Source organism: Phaethon lepturus, unplaced genomic scaffold (genome assembly GCF_000687285.1).
Source record: "Phaethon lepturus isolate BGI_N335 unplaced genomic scaffold, ASM68728v1 scaffold6517, whole genome shotgun sequence".
Lineage (NCBI taxonomy): Eukaryota > Metazoa > Chordata > Aves > Phaethontiformes > Phaethontidae > Phaethon > Phaethon lepturus.
The window spans coordinates 50,442-69,992 of NW_010553930.1; the positions used below are offsets into that span (position 1 = coordinate 50,442).

General features: G+C 43.5%; 1 protein-coding gene across 1 annotated transcript in view; it reads left to right on the plus strand.

Moving 5' to 3' along the window:
- LOC104624325 (retinoic acid receptor beta) overlaps positions 1 to 19,551 on the plus strand; it is a gene marked incomplete at its 3' end in the record, with an annotated part of 78,662 nt that overhangs the window by 50,435 nt on the left and 8,676 nt on the right. The gene's annotated exons all lie outside the window — the stretch shown is intronic.

A 19,551-nucleotide genomic window follows, 5' to 3' on the forward strand; every position in this document is an offset into this window, starting at 1 on the left:
CTTTGAAGATGAAAGACTGTAAACTGAAAATACCAATGAAATTAAGAATTTCAGTACACGAATAGTGGGGAAACAATGAGCAAGCCATACAGATCACAGATTTTTCATTTTGTTCGTTAAGGTTGGGTTGTGAGTTTTTTTCCATTGCTGATCAGATAGGAATGCTTGTATTTATTTTTTCAGGCTGAGAAATTGGGAACTTATAAAAGTTAACGTCAAATGCTCAATATCACAGATGGGGAGATGTTTTTAAGATGAGAGAAAAGCCAACATGAAGGGTCTTCCTGCTACAAAAACCACAGTGCTCTAGTGTCAGTCTGTCCTCTGCCAGAGATAATGCACACTTTGTTATGCTGGGTGGCTGAAAATTATGTATATATACAACTAAAATTCTCTCCTAGAGAACCGAGTTCTACTTGCTGCCTGTTGTTTCCCATGGTTAAACAAACATATCTTGCTATTCACATAGGTTTGGTGTCTTCAGAGAGGCAGATCTGCTTTTCTTCTTTTGGGGTCTGCCTCTTTTGAGTTTTAGCCTTTCCCCCTGGTTTTGCATAGTTTTCACTTGCTGGCTTTAATGTTTAGAGGAGCAACTTAGATTGAATGTTATTATTCATAATTTACTCTATGTTCTGTGAAGATGGTTATGTAATAGCAGTAATTGCATCAACTCACCTAATGAGCTTTCCCTCCAGTGCCATGTACAGCAGATTAATAGCCCATGAATTCATTTGCAGCTCGTTGTGTTTCAGAAAAGTATTTCAGGCAGCAATTAATAAACTGCTAAAGAAAATAACATAAAAAATGATTTTTTTTATTATGTTAACTCTCCAGCTGAACAATTTATTGGCACCTTTCATGATGCGGCTAAGTAAATTCTCTCCTAATTCCTCAAGCAGAGCGTGATTAGTGAACCCTGCTCAACTCAAGACTGTTTGGTAATTAGTCTGATCTTTATACCCTAAAATGTTAGGGAAAAGTATGAATACCATCCTAAGGTTCTCTTTTTCTTCTCTTCATTGCCTTTCAGGCATTATGCTGTAACTTTAAACCATAACACGTTAGTGCTGCAACTTCCCCCCAGCCCCCCCTGCCTTTCTTGCGTAGAAAAGCCATTATTGTGTAAGCTAAGAACTGAAGACCCTGGCCAATAAACGACCCCTGGCACCGTTTCTGTACGGCTTGTTGTCGGCTCCAGCGTCCCGTACCTCCCAAGTGGTGGGACTGAGCCCAGAGCAGGGACCCGGGGAGGGTCAGGGGGTGCTGCTGCCCTGCAGGAAGACAAACCAGGGATGGAATGCCACTGGGGAGGGAGATGCTGGGAGAAAGGCACAGCGACGGAAGGGAGAGCGGGGAAACTCCTGCGTTTTGCAGCGTAAAAGGCAGTGAGGTGATTGCACCCGATGGGAGAAGAGCAGCAGTGAGATGCCAGGGCTGCAGCCACCTCTTGTGGGGGAAGTGTCTAGGAGAAGTGGGAGACACCATTGAATGTGGCCAATCTTGCCAGGCTGCCCTAGAATTATTCTTTCCATCCTTTTTTTTTTTTTAATGTCTTTGTCAAGTTTTTCATGTTTTACATCATTTCTTGCTCAAAAAAACCCCAGTTATCTCTCCCCCCACCTTAATCCAAAAGAAGCACTAGGCCTTGGCTTGTCTTTAAAAGTAGTAAAATATATATATTTTAAATCCTTTTCCCTCATTTTTTGGGCTCTTGAGGATTGAGTAAGCATAAAGGGAATTCCTTCAATAAGCTCATACAGAGATTGATTACATGTCCTCAGCTGGAAGTTACATTAAGACTTATTCACTAAGGTATAGCTACCGTGGTGAACTTTTCATCGCGCTCTGCTGTCTCTATGACAACACGGATCCTGGAAGAAGTTACCAGGGCTCGTGTGCTCTCTGCAGCCTTTGTCTGCATCCATCAGTCCTAGTCCTTGGTGACTGTAAATGTGTGTCTTTCTTACATTTTTGCTTAACAAGGTGCTTTATTAAAGTTATGACACTTGCAGAGTTGTTATGCTAATCATTTATACTGCAGTACCTCACCATGCTCTGAGAGATGTGCTTTAAGAAAGGAAAAGTGTCAATTAGGTATTAGTGGACTTTCTGAAGGCCTCTTGATCTTGTCCTGCAGAAGAAATTCATTTGAATGGCACAGAGTCCTTGTACAAGTAACTTTTCTTTCATTATTGGTGAAACTTGGAGGTAACTAGAGCCAGTGAAAAGTGTGACACGCATACAGCCTAATTTCTGCTTAGACCTGCAGCACACTCCAGAGAAGTACGTGTTACTGTTCAGTGGCTCCAGTAAAATCCTTGATTGAGATTGAGTTGACTTGATTGAACCCGTTCTTATTTTAAGGGAGTACATTTCATCAGAGCCCCTGGAGTGCCTAATGCCCATCTGCTGATGCTAGCAGCTCACGTGTCCTTGGTGGACCAGTTACATGCCACCTCCTCCGGAGCTCTGGCTCTTCCATGAGGACAGTTAGTGGCACTGACACAGGCGGAACTTCCCATTTTTTCATTTCACGCCTTTCGGGTGATTTAGGGATCATCGTGTGCTTTCCTCAGTCAGTTTCCCAGTAGAAGGCATTTTGTGTGGGTATCTCTTACAAGGCTGCTTCTAAACATCTTGTTTCTGTGGCTTTTTTCTGTTATTTCTTGTCCCCCATTTTGGTTTTAGGGCCTCCGTGGGGGTGTTAAAGCGTTATTCCAGATTGTATAAAGACACTGGTTCTATACATTCATGTTGCCATTGCAGGTAGCCTTTGCCTCGTCTTGAGTTTAGTATCCCAACTGCTTTCACGGCAGGCAAAACCCTGGGTTATCCTTTCTGCCTTGTGCTATGCTGGGCAATGCTGCTGCAAAGAGCAGATGGGAAATCTGGAGGTAGCCCATCCCTGCCCGGTCCATGCTCTCTGAAACACAGGGCTGAGGCCACGCTTGCTTGGTCATGCAGACATAACTGCTGAGACCCCAATCCCATGACCTCAAAAGCTTTGTTTCAGAGCTTCCATTCTTCCTTTATGCACTCTGTTCACTGCTTCGTATTCCTCATTCGGATCATATTCTTGTTCGGGGGCACGGGACATCTTTTATGCATCTCTTTCTCCTAATTGCTATTGCACCACGCGGGTTGTGCTTTCTATACTGGCACCTTGTGGATTCTCTGCTATCTTTTTTTCTCCCTTTGAATGCTTTTTTTTATTTTTGGATGTTGAATCTGAAGGATGGAGAAATGTCAATGAGATAAATATCAGTCTGGGAACGAGCAAATTGCCAATGTCCTGGGCCTTGAAGCTAAACATGGCTTATTTGGTTGTCAGGCCAACCTGAAAATGTTATCTACAGTAGCCAAGGTTCATGAGAAATGCAGTAAATTGTTCCCAAGAGTTCTGGGAAGTCTGAACTGCAGCAACCCTAAAGTGCCTGAAGGACTCTGTATCAGAGGAGAGGCGTATTTGGTCCTTGCCCTTAGAAGAAGCATATGTGAGAATGCATACATCTTCCTGATGCTTTGTATCTGCAAACTTACTTCTTTGTTTTCCTGGTGATCGCTTTACTGGAGATGGTCTTTGGTAGGATAGGTGCCTCTGCAGAAGGCAGAGAAGCAAAGCCCATTCTGGCCTCTCTGTGGAGAGCAACTCCTGCCTTGATGGAAGATAAAAAGCAGGCGCTCGGAAACCCGTAAGCTCTCAAAGATGGTTTAGGAAGATCTCTACATAAGTAGATGAGGCCATGGATTTCCCTCTGCTGCTGTCAGGCTCTTGCGGCTTTCTTTCATCCACCGTATGAATTGTTATAGCAGAGGGAGTTTTCCATTGCCGTGCCTGCGATAAGCCGGCTGACATGTTGCAGCTCCTCCTGCTGGGGTGCTGGCCCTAAGACTGTGCTCTAAAAATAGCCTAAATTTGTTTTTAGTTTGACTTGGTATCACATGCTCAATTTAAAATACATCAGAACAGTTAATCTCCAGTTCTCCAGCGCTTCCATGGAAAGCGTGTACAGGATTTTTTAAAGTTAGATGGCATACACGCAGTAGAAATAACACCCTTTCTATCCTAACTTGAATAACACTCTGCTGCTAATACTAATGAAAGGAAAAAGAACGATCATAGGGTGTTGGAGTTTTTAATTTCCTTTGACCCAAAGTGAACAGAAATGGCTTTGCCCCATCTCACCTTATTCCAGTACTTGTTCGCATGCTTGCATGTTTCTGGAAGCTCTTAAATTTTTAAATCTAGGTATTATGAAAAGTCTGTCAATCAGACAACAGCTCTGAAACTGTCTTTAACAAGTAGTAGCTTAAAACCCTACAGGCAGTGCCTGCAGCTGATAAGCATTTCATCAGCTGTGGGATCATTTCTCAGTGCTGTGCCTCCATAGCCTGTTGCTTATTGTCGATATAAACAGATCTGGCAAGTAAATGTGAGGAAATTATCTGACTTTTGGAGACATTTACCTGAATTTCAGAGTTAAAGCTAAGTGGAATTCTTCCTTTCCCCTGGCAAAAAGTGCAACAGAAAGCAAACATGCTTTTAGTTGGATTACAGGCATGGTTAGTCATCTGACAGACAGTTTTAATGGAGTCAGAAAGACATGCTGGGGAAACACGCTGACCTACTTTCCTTTCTTTCTTTTTTTAAACTTTTACGCAAGTGAAATGTTAATTTAAAAACTCCCCATAAAGTTAGATTTTGCTGACAGAGCTCCTTTTGTAATTAATTTATTTACGCTTCTGCTTGGGCTACGATAGATGGTTTTGCTAATGGAATTTCATCAGGTTGTTTTTGTTTCTGTTAGAAAATTGGGTTACATCTGAGAAATCCATGTTCTTCCCCCTTTCCAGGACAAAGCAATCAGCTTCAAGTTAATGAATGATTTAAGTCCAATCCTCTCAGGGAGGACTTTACAAACGATTTAAAATGTCAGACTAACAAAGCATATTAGACTTGTATCGCTTTCAACGCATTATATTTTTAAACATTTTTCGTCTTTAAACTTGTGGGAAGAGGGGTTATCGGAAGATAGTGTCGTGCATTTTGCATTTGGGATCGTTTTTTCCCATGTTAAGTAGGTCGACCCTCCACCATCGTCGTTTTCTTGGAGGCAGAAGTTGGTGTATTTAAACCTGGGAAACTCTTAACCGTAAAACTTGAGAGCCTGAAAAGAGAGCATTAAATCAAATAGGAAAACTTAGCGGTGAGGCTTGATCAAAACATGACAAACAGAAATGCTAAATTGAATGATACTGGAAGGTAAGGGAAAGCTTTTTAAAAACGCTGCAGGCATCACCGCACTCTGTCCATCAGCGGGCACACGCGTGGTGCATCAGGTGGCTCAGGGGTGCCTGGTTTCTGCCTCTGGCAGGGAGATGTGCTTTACTCCTTTGGCAGCAACAGATCGTTTTGGTGAAGAGATCACCACACGGTTGAAGGAGCGGGAGATGTCGTCGTTCCTTGATTCACCGGTCAATCCAGAGACACTGTTTTCACCTGCTCTGTCTCCTCTGATTTCCATCACTAGCAGGTTTCCTTGCTGTCAGTCAGCCCTGGTGCAGTGGGTGCTGCGGCAAATCCTTTTCTTCTTCCCATCTCTCCTGAAAAAGAAAGTTCTGGTTTCTGTGGTTTTATTTTAACTCCCAACTAGTTGATTACAGCTTGCATTGTGGCAATAGAGACACAATGTAAGACAGGTGGAAAAAATGGAAATTGCCAGGAATTGTAGGAGTTCATAGGGAGTAGTATTACATTTCAAAGAATCTGCAAGTTATGTGTGCTCTTACAAAGTGTTGTACTTTTACTTGCTTTCATACGTTGTGTACTTTTAGAGGATGTCTCAGTGGCAGAGTAAAGATTGAAATTCATTTTTTATCATTTTAAAAATTAAGTGTAAGATGTTTACTTGGGCTAATACAGGAGAGTTTTTCCTATATCTCAAGAAGACTGAAATTGGCATTGCACAGGTTTTAGCCATTTTGTAACCTAGAGGTATCAATAGAGGAGGCATCAGCCCAAGACGACGAATCAACAGTAAATGGACATTTTTACATGATGAGCTGCTGCACCTTTTCTTGCCATAGCACTTTTCCTAGGTGACCCGTGACACGGTTTGTTTTGATTCTAGTGGAGAGACAACAGAGCAGAGCCACTCAAAAGTGTGTCGCTTCTGGAATTTCATCCAGGTGGGTTTTTCCTCATGTAGAAGAATCATTGATACTGGACAATGGAGCATTAGATTTAGTGAAGCTTGAGTTGCTCTCTGCCAATATTGGTCTGCGTCTGTTGAGCTGGGAGCAAGCTGGGGCTCTGGTGTTTCCAATTAGATGTCTCGTGAAGATGGGTGTGGAAGTCCAGAGCTCACTGTGTGTTTGGTCTCGTAGTCTGCATTGTACAGTGCCATGCCAGCTGGTTATCCCATTGAGGAGCTCAGGGATCAAACCCATACGGTCCAGATCCCTGCAACAAGTGACATGGAGAACTGTTAGTTCGTAAGAGCCTTCTGACAGCATTTTTCTACAAGTAGAATCCTCAATTTGCCTCTTGCTGTAATTTGGAAGAGAACCTCAATGCATACTTTTTTTCCCCTCTTTGGATGCCTCTTGAGGTGGATGCTGCTACTAAATCAGAACATCCAGAAAATAATTTTGAATTGAAAAGGAATGCAAAGAATAAAAAAGAGAACAAATAAAAGCAAGAGGATAGTTGTTATTAGAAAAAGAAACCCCATTATGTTCAACCCGTTCCTATAACAAAGTAAAAAGCACACAGGGAGAGAAGAGAATAAGTAGAAGTATTTTATTCCTTTAATTCTGCAGAAGGCTTAAATCCTGCTTGTCCTAAAGAGAGAGTCAAAGCCTTTTCTTGGCAACTTTTCCTGTTGTTTTCTAAGTCAGTTACAGCTATTTCACATGTTTATTAGGAACATTTTTTCCTACTAGAATTTAAGCATGGCAAGGCATGAACATATATAAAACCATACAGACGCGTCAGCTGCCTCCCACAGGGTATGCAGTATTAAGCCTCACGAGTTTTGGGGTCTTCGTTCTTGGCTGGAGGGACAGGGTAGGGAGATAACCGTGTGGTTAATGGGCCTTGCAATAATGGAGGAGGAACATTTAAAAATCTTCCCTAGAAACCAGGATGTGGGAAGAATAAGGCAATTAAGAGGAATCACTAGATATCCTGTCTTAACAGTTCATTATATATATTTTTAATGAGTATTTAATCTCTAATGCTGTGTGATGGATTAGAAAAGAGGGGGAGTCAGGCCTCTTTCTGTGCATACTTTTATGTTTCCCCTTCATTGAACATTTTCTCTGGGCAAATTGTTTAACTTGAGCGGGTTGGAGGTGTTCCAGCACAACAGAGCTTCACTGAAAAATAACACTGGATTGAATCCCAAAATGCAGACTTGTCAGCATTGTGTTGTGTTCAGATTTGCAAAATCTCGGGTGAGTTACGAGCGGGGCCGGGAAGGATCCTTGTCGGTTCCTGCCCTCCACGCTGTGCGTCCCAGGCCCTGGCGGACTTGCCAGCGCCACGTCTGCCACGCGGCCTGGGGCTGTGGCGCAGTCCTGCGGCTGACTGGGGACGTGGATGTTCATCGGCTCTTTCGGGAACTGAATAAAGCTCTGCTGGTGGAAATCAGAGTTTTCAGTCAGTGCTTCCCATGGGGGTTGTAGCCCAGGAACAATATTCTGAGGACCTCATAAAAAGCCTTCAGTAAGCGCATCTTGCATCAGGCTCTTGCCACAGTCGTGGAGAAGACCATCCTAGCTGGAAGGAGGTATTGAACCCCTGTATGATGAATTCAGGCCCCAATCCCACACTTTTGAAGGACGTGTAAGATACGTTGTCAGCATCAGTGGGATAAGATGGGGGTAGAAAACCACTAGTAATGCCAGTTAATCCTATTCTGGGTAGTCGTTTGTCATGTCAACTGGGGGCCACCTCGCGCATTTAGTTAAGGGCCAGCTGTGTGTTGAATTCAGACTCCTTGCCCAGTCCTTGGCTTCCCTTTCAGACGTCATCTCATGTCCAAGTCGCATCCTTTGTTTTCATAGAGAAGTCTGGGAAAACTAGGTCAGTTTATCCAAGTAGAAATTATTATTTTATTGAGTTAACTCTGTGGTGACCTGCTGCCTGTTTGCTTTCTCAAAATGAACTCCCTTGTGTGCAGTAAGTCTTGCACTGGAAGTTGCAGAGGCCTCAGTAATCATTTTGATTTCAAATCAACAATAAAAAGGCTGCTTTTTCTAGTATCTTGCTGTTTCCTGGAAACAAGTGTCTGTCTGCTTTGCTCCTTGTATGATCACTACGTCAGGCTGGTCTGGTGTGCTGTGAAAGCACTTAATGTAGAAAGGTTATGTGCTGCCTTTACTGGGGATATTTAAAAGATCTTATGAAGAAATCGAGATTTGATGCTGCTTGACCCTGTCTGGCAGAATTCAGCTCTTTAAGCTGGTCCTGTAGTTACTAGCACACCTTATTTTTAAATAATCTGGTCCACTTACTCCTGCTATTTTGGAACTTAAGTCCCAGACAAAAAAGAAAATTTTTTTAAATGAAAGAGTAGCTGGAATGTATTTTAAAGAACTTCTTTGGCATTGGACATAAAAGATAAAATATATCAAAACAGACAGTCTGATAATTAGGTGCAGGCTTGTGGAGTGATTCATGTCATAACGTGAGTGCTGAAACAGCTGAGGTTGCTTGCAGGTGTGTTAAGGGAATTCAACCCCATAACGCCACGATGCTTCTGCTGCTACATAAAGCAGGAGTACAGATGTCCGGAGAGCCTGCATTAATAGATGAAAAGCAGTATTTCTGCGTGTGAATTATGGATGGCGCAGTGTTTATTAAACACACAAGCAACAGCCTTTGTCTCCCAAGCACTTTTTGCTTTGAAGAGTCACGTTAAAGCCTGCTGCTATCGCAGGCGCAGAGGTCCCGGGCGCGAGCTGGGGCTTTGACTGCTGCAGGTTAAGCCCCGCTGGGGCCCGGCCGAGTCACGCCGTGCGCGGGCGGAAAGGCAGAGGCATTTCAAGCGCCTCAGCTCGCCGGTGGAGCGTTTTGGGGTGGCCAGCGAGATGCTAAAGCTGGAAGTGAATAAACTTGTTTACCTGTGTCAGCTGCCAGCTTCAGCGGGGCTTTTATGGGAATCCGGTGACATTGCCAGCCCAGCGCTCCTGGAGCCTGCTGGCTGGCTTGGCTTGGCCTTCCCGAAATCCTGCAGATAGAAAGAAAAAGAAATCCCCTGACCTCATTCCATTCTTTTTCCTTAGATTGTAGTTTGTGAAAAAAGGACAATGTAATTTAAAAAAAAAAAAAAAAAAAAGTACCCCACCCCAACAAGAAATTTGCAGACTGTTTATTCCGATTGCTCAGCTTTTGGGAAGGGAGAGGAAGCAAACGACATGCTAAAACGCAGTCAGATGCAATAGTATTGTTTCAGCATGTTATTTTACCGTTTGATAAAACCATACTCTTAGTATTGTGGCAAAACAATTTTAATGACAGGCACTACTAATTAAAAAGTCAGACCCAGGTGCAGACCAAGCCCACCGGCAGGTGCAGACGCATGCCCACCAGCTGTGTTGGACCGCACATCAATGTGAGCCTTAAACGCTATGTTTTCTGGCTGATCTTCCTGTGCTTTTAGGTCCACCTAGTTAAGTACTACAGTTCTTCCCTTGCTCCCAGGCTGCCTTTCCTGGTGGAGCAGGTCCTTCGGCAGCAGCTCCAGCCAGCCGGGCGCGAAGCCCAGGCAGGGAAGTAAAGGGCGGCTGCGGAGCCGCACGCTGCGTGTCCCGTGTCCCCCCTGCCCTCCGCTTCAGGGGCCAGCCCTGGCATGTCGAGAGCTGGAAAAAGCCTTTTTTTTTTTTTATAGTCGTAGGAGTATCAACGAGCCTTTGTCCTTAGGAAGGAATTTGTGTAAATTCATAATGGCGTGTTTTCCACGTTAGCTTCAGAGGAATAGGTAAATAGTAGCTGAGCTATTTCTTTGCCTTTATTATGCCTGGCCTAGTGGGAGGCCAGGGCTGCAAGCTGCTGAGGCTGTAACGCAGGCTAACGCTGCGATTCAAGGCTACGGCTCCCTTTCTTAAAAGGCACCGGGAACAACTGTTCCTCCGCCTTCATGAGCTCAATTTACGGTTGCGGGAGGCAATGTGTGCTTTGTGCTTGATGAAGTACGCCGCGCACGCAAGCCTCTTCAGATGTGTTGTCAGTTGGCAGCTCTCTTGCTAGATGCACCTTTACACAATTGCACAAGGCACCAGGAGGTACAAATGTGAAATTTAGCCCTGGGGGCAAAACAAAGAAATGAAACTTAGGTATGAATGCGGTGTTATCCATCTGCAGATATAGATATCAGACCTGATCTCCTGCTACGCTACTGTAGTTTTACACTAATAGGACTCTGCTGGGATCAGTGGAGTAGCACCACTGCCAGACAAAAACAGCAGTGGTTGTAAGTTGGGGCTGTTATTTTTAATTCTGGTAAATACCGTAGGATTGAACCCTGTTTGGGGAAAGCCAAACTGCATTCACTGCATGAAACCAGCTGTAATAGAAGGGAGAAGTGTAGGTGGTACGCCGTCTTGGTGTTGCTCCTGAACTGCTTTTCCTTCTGGGGAGCTTTTGCTCTGGGACCTGAGTGGCCATGTGCGAGCAAAGGGAAGGGGGCTTCCAGCTCGCCTCCTTTTTTTTTCCTCCCCTGACAGAATTGCAGCCTTTCCATTTGCTGTCCCATAAAGTCTGTTTTATCCCACATAAAGCAGAAAGCCTAGATTTGTCCCATAGCTGAGACTCGTTCATTATACTGAATGAATGTGCTTGTTATGGAAAGTTGTTCTGTTGGAGGAATCTCTTAATGGCATTGTCAGGAAAGAGTTTGCAATTTGTCATGGTAGGTAGTTTTCCAGTTAAGTAAAAAGCAAGTCATGTTCTTCTCCTCTGTGTGTGTTAGGATGAGAAATAAAATAGCTGCAGGAGGTTGAAGTGTATGAAGTGCTGCCATCAGGCCAGGCCGCGGGCAAGAATAAGAGTGCAATGTCTGGTCTTAGTTTACAGCCGTGCACTTCCCTGGCCATCGGCGGTCCATGATAATGCCCAACAAATTGAATTGATGACTTTGGATAACCCCATCTTCTCCCAGTTGCGAGGTATCGTACTACCATGACTGTCTCCTAAGAGAAGTTAATGTAATATGTGTAGATGAGTAGACTGATTTACCTTTAGGTGACCCTGGAGAGAAAGGTCAGGTTCAGGATATTTTACCTGTAATCGGTTATCCATAAAGAGTTCGTGTACCAGGCTTCAAGATCGTAGCTCAAAAGGGCAGTTGCTTTGAGAAGGTAGCTGGAAAGGGCACTTGAACAGCTGAAATCAGATGAGACAGATTTAATGGCCTCTTAGTGACTTCTGACTGAAAGTTCAGAATTTGAAATTTAGGGATTTTTCTTCAGCCTGCCTGTGGAAAAACAGATGTACTATAGTTTAATAGAAATTTAATTTCAGGCTGACTGATTAGAAGTGTTTTTCAGCTGCTGTATATGCTCTTAGTCACTTCAGCTGTAAGGAAGAGAAAGAAAAATCATGTTGTGTTTGTGGTCTTGTATATTTTTGGCTAATGTGTTAAGACACTGCAATTCCAGAAAAGCCGTCCTCCTGCTCCCCAGAGTATTTCAGTGTAACCAGCTGTATGCAGAACTTTAGCTAGACTGCCACAGAAGTTACTAGTAAACACACTGGGATTTTGGCAGTTGAAACGGTAGACAGTAAGCACATACGTTGTTTCTCTGAGGGTTTTAGTTTGATGGGGGTTCTGCCGTAGGTGGACGCTGGGCAATGGGTTACCCACAGAAGCCCTGTGAGTTTGGGAAACCTCCCAGCGTGGAGCGATTAATTCCCAAAGCTCCTTCCCATTCCCTCACTGGAATGAAAGGGACAACTGGCAACATCCACCCAGTGATGCTATTACTCTGCAAAACCTGGTGCAGGTGGCATGGTAGATCTTAATAAAAAACGCAATTTTTACATTTAGAGTAAGGAAGTGACTGATTTCATGCAACATCCTGAGAAGATGATGGGGCAGGGCATGAACGAGGAGGGAATGACAGATGTGTAGATTAATTCAACAGCAGCACAAGATGCATAGGGACATTGTGGGACCTGCCTGTGGAGAGGCTTCATCTCACAGATGGGAATTTCTGACTATATTAAGTAACTTGAAGTGATGCCTATGTGAAATACAGACCAAAACGTATCAGTGAGTAAATTTTGTCTTAGTCAATGGGTATGGCTAGGCTATTTCTGTTGCAGATATGTTGGTGGGCCTTCATGGAAAATACTAGTGATTTATTCTCCCTGCAATTGTTAATGCTAACAACCTTCAGTAGCTCTTTAAGCGTCAGCTTCTAAGAGGATGGGGATTATCCTATTTCACGCTGGCAATTAGTTGATGATATTAAAGCACTTTGAAAATGGAAATCGCAGGGCAAATGCTATTTAAACTGTTTATCATTAAATATATAATCGTGTCTCTCTGCCTGCGTTGATTGCAATGTGTAGGGAGATGGTGAGGGAGACCAAGGAAGGGCTTTCGGTTCAGCGCCTGGTGCAGGCTCTGTGCCCTGTACATCTGGCTCTGACTCAGCGGCTCCTCTTGCTGTCTCTCCCACCTTGCCCATGCCCGTACACTGCAAAACACGTTTTCTTCTAGTTTTGTTCCGCTTGTTTGCTGTCTTTCTGTTTTTGCAACTTCTGAATTTCTCATTCGTTCTTAGGACCCGTTTTAAGGGGGGTTGTTGTCATTTGTATTTCTGGAGTCCTGATTTTATTCTTCGGGTGGTTGTTACTGTGTTTGGCATGTTCTGCAGAACTTGAACCAGTCCTGAAATACTATAGACAATACAAAGGTAGGCATTAGCAGTATATTCATAGGTCTGGGAGCACTTTACGGGCTTTTGGGGTTTTTTCCTAGCTTTATGGAGCCTTCTGCAGCATTCAAGCCAAAGCCAAGTTTTAGAACCAGGTTTGTTTTTTTATTTCTTCAGCAGTGGTTTCAGGTCTTGGATTGGCAGTTCTAGATATCCAAAGTATGACAGTTGTTGGTTTTGCTTCTGGATGTCATAAAATGAAAAATAATAAAAAAATCTCTGATGGTGGTAAAGTAAAATAATAAAAATAATCATTTAAAATAAATTAAAAAGAAAAACTACTAATACCAAAGCCATACCTTTCAGCTGTCTTCAAGGGTTATTTTTCTCAGCCTGTTGTTCTGCATTGGTTTTCCAGTTTTGGTCCCATGTCTGAGTTCAGTTAGTATGGTGTTTCTTCAAGGGACTAGAAACCCCTTTTTCCCTCATTCCATCTACTAATATTTCAGGGATGTGACAATAGCCCGTGCCAAGTTTCATGTCAAAAATAAAATTTTCAGGCTGATGGAATCCTTGAAACCACAGATCAAGTTTCAGGCCCGTTAAATAAAGCTGTAGAGCATCCATTTGTATCATTCATTCATATAATGAAACCTGTTCTTATAACTCAGTTCTTGATATATTAACCCCGCAGTTATCCTCATACATAAATGGGAGATGTGTTGCTTTCGTCAGTTATAATAGGATATAACCATATAAATACCCTGTGCATGAATGGAAAAATAGAGGCCCTTAGGCTATAGGTATCAAAGGTCTCCCCTATACTTACAACAGCCTAATAAGGTTATTTTGGAGGCATAGGTAATTACTCACAGACTCCCTATAGCTAGTGATTCATTGTTCACTACTGAAACATTCCTAAATGAATTATGTTTTAAACAAGCAAATCCTTGGCCTTCTCTTTGGGGGGGGGGGGGGGGTTGGGGGAGAACTGGAGGGACACAAAATTCCACCATTTTCTATGTTAAAATACACTGTTTGCTAATTAAAAGGTCCCTGGTATTTGAACCAATTCAAGTGTACTATTGTGCTTCTTGCTGTTTTGATTCCATGAATGTGTGTTTCTGAATTTCACATTTTGATGAAAATATTATTGTTGTCATTAATTTGATATTTAGAAAAGACTGTAGATACAAGAGCTTAGTGCAATGAATAAAACAGTTGGAGTTAACTGTCCCTGGGGATAGAATCAATCACTGTTGTAGAAGAGGGTGACATTTAAAAAAGAAACTCAGAAGAAAATGTCATGCTTAAAAAATTAGATTTAAACGCACTAGCTCCTGATTGATTTTTATTGCACTCAGATGGATACACTGATTGATTATCAGCCTTACAAATGTTTAGTACCTTTCTCACTTCTCTAATAATCAGAATAATCTAATTTTCAATGTCATTTAAGTTACCGTATTCAAGGTTATAATAGATCATATTTCTAATACAACATAGCAATTATGTAATGAATAATACAACGCTGCAAGTCGGAGTTCAGATTCACCTTCATCCAAAAAAAAAATTAAAAAAAAAAAAAATACCACCAGTGGCTGGAAGAGCCCAGCGTACATGAAAGCAGCCTACAGGACTATGTCCTCTGGATTTGTGGTGTTTTTCCCCACTGTTGAACAGGGGTTCCTGGAGCATTGGCTGGGACGTGTTTGCCATAACTGAGCATTATTTCTCAATAGGAAACCAGGGCCGGGCTTGACTTCTGTAATATTTGTGCTCACTCTGTGCCTGGGGAAAAATGAGAGCGTGCCAGGTGCTTATGAAATTTCTTCCATGATTGTGTCTCTGTGCTCCCTGTTGATTTTGATATGTGTCTGTAGAGAGATACTATCTCACTTAATTCGAGGTGTTTTCTTGTGGCAATTGTACCCGACAGCTGACATGGCTGATTTCTCTGAATCAGCTACAAAATATGCAGGTTTCAATGTGTTTTGGTTTTGTACTTGAAGCCCCTTACATGACTGTCTACTTGTTATTGGCTTTGTCGATTGGAAGCAAGAGCTTTGTGTTTGCAACGTGCTTTGCCTCCAATCATCCTCCATATGTCAAAGCTCAGTTTTGGCATGGGAATTTGTTTTAAGATGGTTTCCTATTCTTTTTAAAGACTGAACGGTTTTGCCTAAAAGAAAACATTATTTCATCTGGAAATCACGACCTAGGAAAACCAATCTATTTATAAGTACCTGGTGTTCTGCATATTTTAATGCTGTGTTTGGCTTGTGATTGCATTGCTGTTAAAACATGCACAGGAGCCTTACCATTCTGAATTGATGGCGCGTCAGTTTGTCAAGTGTGATTGCGTTGCTTTCGAGATGGTTATTTTCCTCCTTCTCTGACGTTGGAGCTGGGAAAATCAACCTCCTTGAGGGTCCCTGATCTCTGTGCCTTCTTCCACCAGCTTCCCGGCATGGGAGCCACGTGTGATGTGCAGCTGGGTGCTGGCTTTGTCCACGGGGTCAGAGAGCCTAGTTCAGCAGCAGCAGTGGTGCTAAGTCTCCCTTGGTTTGAGGTTTTTCAAGGTGACTGTTGTGAAAGATGTCTTTACTGACTTCCATTCGTTACCATGAGCAGTTTATTGAAGGGGGATGTGTGGTATGTGTGGGGCATTTATCCTGATGGATCAAACTTGGCAGTGACAACAGGTTAGCATTTTGCATATTTGATTGAAATTGTCCACAGCTGCTAAATTCTGCCAGAACTAGAAATTTTTAGCAGCTGCCACTGGAATCGGAGAAGTCGGAGTGTAAGGAGCAGTGCAAGACTTGTGGGTTTCCACCCTAGCAAACAGCTTGGTGCTCCTGGAAGCCCTGGGCACAGTGCCGAGCATCGACCCCACCACCTGCGTGTGGCACCATTTGGCTGCGATGTCGGGCAGCCCAGGCTGCCGGGCACTGGGCAAGGGATGGATGGCTTCTCACGATGCGGGAGGAGAGCGAGCCTCTGCCCAGAGGCGAGAGTTGGCAGGTCTGCAGTGGTCCTGCCTCGGCTCACCTCTGATTTCTCTTCTCATCAGCGTTCGCAAACAACAGGAGTCTTTCTGAAAGCCTACCTTGCGCCCAGCGCTGTGCAATTACTGACTTGCTCCATGTGCTTTATGGAGCTTGTGAGATTTGTTAGCTTAACGAGTAACTTCCAAAATATTTAGGGATGAGAGAAGTGTGGTTTTACAGGAATGCAAACGAACTGGAAACACTGGTGGTTGTCACTACAGGAACAAAACCGGTTGACTAGTACACAAAGCTCTTCAAAGGTCACGGGGATCTCCGAGAGGCAAACCTGCAATGATAGCATTTCGAGTCATGAATTTATAGCTGATTAATCATTATAATATATGAAAGGTGCTGTCTAACTATCTTCTGGGCATCTGGGGAAGCAAAGGTTATGCAAGTAATTGGAAATACTGTGTTGCGAGCTGCAGGTTCTTCTCCCCTGGACAGGTTTGTGCCACCTTTGACAAATGAACACTCACTATTCCATAATTTTACCTGATTATCTAGAAACTGCCTAAATCTCTTGAGCTGGATCCCAGACTCTTCTTAGGCCAAGCAGTGACTAAGTTTGGTGGACCTGAGGGGCTTGTATTTAAGACTGGACGATTCCCAGCATTACGACATGCTTGAAATGATCCTGCTCAAGCAGGAGCATTGCTGCGTGGTTGCTAAATGAGAGCGCTGGGGTCCTCCGAGAGAAGCTGTTTGTGTCTTTCCTAGACTTAGTTTCACCTACAGCAGGACCTGCTTTTCTTGAAAAATGCCTCCTTCCCTCCTGCAGCTTTCGTGCCCTGCCCATCGCTTTAAGCAGAAGAGAGAAAGTGTGTCTGAGGCTAAGGAAAGCAGTGGCAAACCGGGGGTGAGGAGAACAGATTGTATGGGACAAGGGAATGATGTTCAGCCTCTCTACTGTCCTGAAAGCTAAGGCAACAGAAAGTGCCTTCGCCAGCTTCCGAACCCTGGCCCAGCTGCCTGGAGGTCCCTGGGTGTGGAAGTGCAAGTCCTGGCCTGTGTGTTGAGGGGACAGGGAAGCTGTCATGGGAAGATGGATCGGCGCAGACGTGCTCAGGCGTGGGCGTGCGTCGCTCAGCCGTCCAAGCAGCACCGAAACGTGGCTTTCTCACGTACCAAGATACACCTTTTTTCATTCTCTTTCCCCACACCACCACCTTATTTGTTTTCTTAGTTTTTTTAACTTCCAGTATTTCTCACAGGGCAAGAGAGCTTCCATACCGTCCCCTGTTGGGAGCTCTTAAATAATGCAGCCATCGAGTCAGAATTTAGTGCACAAGTAATGAAATTCATAACCTGAGTTTTCTATGGCAGCATTAACTGTGACACAGATTCATCACTGGCTTATCATCATTAAAAGGCAGTGGAATTGCATCAGGGATTGATGTGATCATATGCATGTAAAGATCAAGATACAAAAAGGTGTGATTTATGTAATATAAGCATAAGCTGTAATCCAAAAACCTTCCCACATGCGGTGTGACAGTTTCTGTTTCCAGAGCAGTGATGGCTTTTAAATTTACTGGGTAAATGTGTGTGTTTATGTGTTTTTATTTAACTCTTTTAAACATAGTGTTGTCTTAATCTTTTTCTCTCTCTCTTTTTTTTTTTTTTTGTTGAATTATAGTTGCAGTTGAATCTGCATAATAGTTCAACGTTATAGAAATTCTTTATATTTTTGGATCCTGGGTATTATATGTCAGCACTTTATGTGTTATCTAGCAGGGAGTATAGAAACACTGCCGTGTCTGATGCACCCTTAGTAAAGACAAACGTAGGATATGTAGAAAGTATATATAAAGCAAGAGGATAAATGTTATTCAGGTTTTATCGTTGTTATAATGGCTATCAGGATCATAGAAAAAAGGTAATGGTGAACAAAAACTGTTCCCGGTTTTCAGGACGTGTTAATTCTCCCCTTCCTACCCTTTAGTGATTTGCGCCTGAAAAGAAAGTGGACGGAGCTGGGCCAGTTTGGTGATGTGGGCTGACCAGCAGCTGTGTCTGTGGTGGCCTTTGCAGGGGAAGGGACTTCAGGTACAGCTGCAGAGGGAGCTGTGCCGGGGTAGCATGGGAGCGTGGCGTGGTTCCTGCTGCAGTTATCTCCTGGTCTCTGGGAGCTCTTGGCAGCTGCTCCGAAGCTTGGCCTAAATAACGTGTTTGTCTTCCACGAGGAGCAAAGCTGTTGAGATAAGTAGTTGCTGAGGCTGCCTGTTTGGCAAATATGTCAATCAGCTCAGAACTGTAAGTAAATGGGGCTTTATTACAAAGGTGTATTGCTCTTTGCAGTTGTGTAGGAGTTTACATAATTTTCAAAGGAGCTCTTTTTATCTCCCATGTACAGCAGTGATTAGGATTTACTTCTGAAGTGCGGTGGCAGTTTGGAGCACTCAAGACATATGTGTCGGTCCTGGACGGTTTTTTCAATGCAAGAGACAATACTTGCGCTCTCCCCTGGCATCCAGTGAACAAATCGGGGCATTGACTTTAGGGGAATATTTGTAAAAGAACGTGGGGGATCCACCCTCCCCCCCAACTTGACTACACTGGTAGCGCTGAACCTTCACAAGAAGGTGCCTTTTCAGTCCACCTTTCTTGGCCTCCTTTGAGTTGTGTTACTCCAGACACCAGAACTGATGGTGTTTGAGGTTAGACTTTAATTCAGTGGGGTGCTCTGTGTCCCAGCCCTGATCCAGCAAAGCACATAATTGTCTTCAGTGCAGATCTGTTCACACGGTTAAAGTTAAGTTCATCCTTAAAATATCTGCTGGATTGGGGTCAGAGTTCTCTCAGTTGCAAAGTCTAACCCTTAGTGAGAAGACCAGAGCTGTTCATCACAAGGAGTATATGCCTAATGGCCTTGTGAAGGAACAACATTTACTGCATCTACCCCTTGTTTTTTGTTACACATATTACGTTATTTCTGTAGATGTCCCTGACTCTGCTGCTTTCCCACCTCACCATTTTCCCATGTCACTCTTAAATTCTCTCTCAGAAAGGACACCCAAAGGAAAATGAATCCAACCATGCGTCATTTGTTCTTGAACAGATGCTGTAGGTGAGACTGGATCAAAACCTCTTCTTCTTCCTGAAACAGTCACCATTTGTCTGCTCTTTGTAATCATTTGGCATTCAGAGGCACGTAGAAAGCAACCACAGAAGACATGGAGATGGGCCTGAGGAACCCACAGGGGGAAAGAGTTGGCATGGAGTTGGTTCTGGGCATCTGCCCATTTTGCTGTGCTTCGCTCCCTATGGCACAGATAGATACACCTTCTGGGGCGGGACAGTACAAATGAGAATCGGCAGACCTTTGGCCATCTTCTCGTGTGCCAAACCCACCAGCCGCACCCTCAGAGTTCAGGCCGCTGGTTTAAATATCATGAGGTTTTGAACATGAGTGAATGTTAGGATTGGTTTTTATTTGTCCAGCAGCATTTAGTCTTTGGGGTGTTTAATATTGACACGGAGTCTTTGGGGAGAGGGATTGATTTTGCTTGGCTTTGTTGTAAAGCCTTATGCATCTGGTTACACTTAAGACGTTAGCTTGAGCTAACAACAAGCCTCTTGATAAAATTCACAAGTACTGGCAATACTG